Here is a 3,827-nt window from a genome sequence, read left to right as displayed (position 1 = left end):
TCCAAAGTTAGGGGAGCCATGACTGGTTTTGACGGGGTGGGGGGGCGAGGTGGAGTAAGGGGTCCCTCCAGACCAGCTAAGTCACTAAGGGACAATCCAGCAAGGAGAGAGAACTTTGCAGTTCTGACTGAATGCTCAGCTCCCACTGGGCCCAGAGGTGGACATGGAGGCAGAGAAGAGACTAGAAGGGTACAGGTGGCATGAACTGTGGGAGGGGACTTCTGGAAAACCACAGACCTAGGACACAGCACCCAGGTGTGAAACCTGAGATGCCAGTGTGCTACAGCCACTAAGAGATTTGGGAACTTATGCTCTGGCTAGAGCTGCTTTGACCTCCCCTCTTTTCTTTTTTTTTTCTTTTTCTTTTTTTCCACATCTTAACGTTTATGCCTCTTCCAGGCTAACACTAACAGTTGGCTCAAGGTCTGAGGGTGCACACGTGCATACACACCCCACAGACACCCAGGAAAGGAAAGGGGTTTATTTCCATGGTGTGGGGGGGGCAGTCAGGCCACAACAGGGCGGATCACAACAAGGGCCTGCTAGGGCAGTTCTCACACCGAAAGCAGATACAGGTGAATTGGGACAGAAATAGTGCAGGACAGCAGGCAGACTGCTCTGGCTACTTTCCCTGAACCAGAATCAGCTGAAGGCACATGCCAGGGCCAGCAGAGGCGGCATCACCACATGAAAAGACACATGTTCGCTGATGTTTTTATAACTTCCTTCATATACTCACGGGGGCATGGTCATTCCTGTCCCCAGTGCCCACAGTCCACAACCCAGGCAAAGGGACAGAGAACTGGGAGCAAAGAACAGAAGCCAGAAAGGCGATCTACTGCGGCCCAAACTGTCATGACCCACTCTGACTTCGGTCATGAACTCTGCTAAGTTCCCTGGTCCCAGGGGTCACTAATAGCCATAGGCAACACCCTTTAGAGCCAAGAGGAAAGGAAAGAAAAGGCAAACAGCCTGCTCAGCCCACCCAGCTTGGCAGTGCCATTTTCCTCAGGCAGAGGTCACTGAGGGGCTGGCCATGGGCAGGGCTTGGCTCAATGTTGTCTGCTGGGGTCAAAGCCCAGGCTGGTTGGGAGGGCATGGGAGCTGCCAGAAGCATGTTTAGGAATCACGAGGGTATCCTTGCATTTAAGGTGACAGAGGCTGAGCCACCCAAGTCTGAGGGAGCCCAATTGTCTTCTTTGGGGGAGGCCCTCCCTGGAGGAGTGCCATACGGCTCTCACATCCCGCACACCACCTTGCCCAGCAATAAGTAAAGCATGTCTGGGAAGGGGTGGCCTCAGTGCAGCCATCAGTGGAGGGTCAGCACTTGGTGGGCTCCACAGAGTCAGCAGGAAACATGCCAAAGTGGCCATTGGGCCTGCGGCCATGCCACCAGCCCTCATCGATGACATCAAGGCCTGTGATGAGATTCTTGGGCTGGAAGATCTCGGTGTTCCTGACTGCCTGGTAGTGGTCCAGGGCCCGGGCACAGTGCCATCTCCCACTCAGCCACAGGTAGTGGGCCATGGGCTCAGCCAGCCACTCAGGGCTGCAGCATCAAGGCCTCCACATAGAGAGTCTCCTGCTCCAGGGGTTCCTCTTCTGTCTGTGCTGGACCTGGCAGGGTGCTGGGCACTGGTTCCTAATGCAGATCTGCCCTGGGCCTTGAGGAGGCTGGGGTGGCCCTCTGCTAAAGCAGGTCTCTGGTTGGCTGGGCTGCTTCTGCAGGAAGGGACTCCTCGGTTTGCCTGGCCGGAGCTGGGGACAGATGTGGCCACGGCCCTCTCCTTCTGCTTGGAAATCACCCTTGCATATGCTGGCTGCTGACAAGTTCTGGCTCCTCTGTGTTCCTTGAAACCACTTCCTGCTGCTCACCCTTCCTCTGGGGTCCAGCCTCACCACCCAGCTCCTCCCAGAAGCCCTAGTCCAGGTGGGAGGCCTCTCACAGCTCCTGCTCCCAGGGCTCCTGCTCCCAGTGCTCCTGCCCCTCCTCCTCTGCCCACTGCTTCTCCTCCAGCCTGAGATTCTCTTCTTCCTTCTCCGCTTTGGCCCAGAAGCTATCTCTGCCACCACCCCCTTTTTTAAGATTTTATTTATTTATTTGACAGACAGAGATCACAAGTAGGCAGAGAGGCAGGCAGAGAGAGAGGGGGAAGCAGGCTCTCTGCCAAGCAGAGAGCCCAATGCGGGGCTCGATCCCAGGACGCTGGGATCATGACCCCAGCCGTAGGCAGAGGCTTTAACCCACTGAGCACCCAGGCACCCCTCCGCCACCCCTTTTGATCTCAGATATGGCCTTGGTCTTCTGGTATACAGAGCCCCCTGGGGCCTGGGGGACCATGTCCCGGAAACTGCTGCTCTCCCTGGGGAAGGCACAGCTGGCACCTGAGGCTCCGGCGACCTTCTCTGCATGACACACTCAGGCTCCATGTGCTCCATGGTCCTCACATTGATGGTCACGTGGGCCCCCTTCAGAAAGCAGCTGTAAGGCTGATATGGTCGGTGCATACTCCCTTCCGCACATCATTGACACCCTCACCTGTCCACTTGATGAGGACAAACCTGAGCAGGCCAGACTTGGTTTCTTCACCCTGCAGAAATCATGCTTCACCTTCCCACTGTTGAGCTCCTCCATCATCTCCAGGCACCCTTCCCAGTGCCCACCACCGGATGTCATTGCTGCTACCCTCATAGGTAAAGAAAGCCCAGTCATTCGGGAACTTCTCGGTGACCACACCCATGCAGGCTTCCAGCAGCACCAGCCCCTCCTGGCTCAGGTTCACAGCCACAGTCCACCCCACGGGCCCCATGTCACTGCCACCCTGACCTCTCTTATTTTCCATACTTCCTCCCAGACCCACAAAAACACAAATTACACAAGAGACAATGCTAGGATCAAGCATCCATGTCCCAGTGCTGTTCAAGGAAGACTGTGCCTTGACCCCTGCCCTAAGCAGACACCATTCCATTCAAATGTCCATCTCACCCATTCCCTGCATCCAACCCACACCCAGAGCATCATCTTTAGCCCATTCTCTTCTCTAGATCCCAGTGCTCCCATCTGTAAAAAGTAGTGGAGAGGAGCTTTCCTCTCCTCCTTCCAACCTTCAATATTTCCATAAAAGAAAAGAAAGAAAAGAAAAAAAAAAGATGCAATTTTACATGTGAGGACTTCTTGGAGAAACTCTTCTAAGAAGTAGTCAGTACCAGCAGCCCTAATGTCAGAAGGGAGGGGTACCCAGGAGGGTTTCTAACAGTCCCAGTTCTCATTCTTGGAGGGAGGGATGGAACAATCAAGAACAAGTATCTTTCACTCCTTTCCCCTTGCCATCCACAGCCTCACCATTGCTCCCCACAAGCACCCATTGTACCCAGCCTGAGCTACCCACACATTAGCAGCCACACCCCAACATCACACAGTTCTTTATCACTCCTATCTCACACTCACTCAGCCTGCAGCACCACTGGACTCAGCCTTCCCAAAGCCCTCCCCAGCACACAACCCAAAGGACTCTTCCCCCAACTCCTAAAGACCCATCGATATCAATTATGGGACACATCACACTCCGTGTTTTATCATTTATTTTTTGGAGGCCCCACAAAGCATTTAGAACAGTGTTGTGCACACAGAAGGCATGTAAGTGAAGGTTTGTTTTAGGGTGGATTTTTAAAAGTCATTCATTGTTCAACAACACCTGGCAACTTAAGTCTCCAAGACATCCCCTCAGAAGGAGAATGGAACCCCCCACATCCTCTGCTGCCTTTGCCAGCAGAGCTCTCCTCCTCCCCTTCTAAATGCCCCATTCCGGCTCTGGCCTGAAACACCC

General features: G+C 54.2%; 1 pseudogene; it reads right to left on the bottom strand.

The window, feature by feature from the left end:
* Positions 1 to 1,320: 1,320 nt before the first annotated feature.
* Positions 1,321 to 2,810, bottom strand: LOC111154974 (annotated as a pseudogene).
* Between the last annotated feature and the right edge of the window lie 1,017 nt (positions 2,811 to 3,827).

The sequence above is a fragment of the Enhydra lutris genome, unplaced genomic scaffold, assembly GCF_002288905.1.
Source record: "Enhydra lutris kenyoni isolate GAN:26980312 unplaced genomic scaffold, ASM228890v2 scaffoldscaffold39, whole genome shotgun sequence".
NCBI lineage: Eukaryota > Metazoa > Chordata > Mammalia > Carnivora > Mustelidae > Enhydra > Enhydra lutris.
The sequence above is the reverse complement of the archived record's forward strand: the minus strand, read 5'-3'. Positions and strand labels throughout refer to the sequence as shown.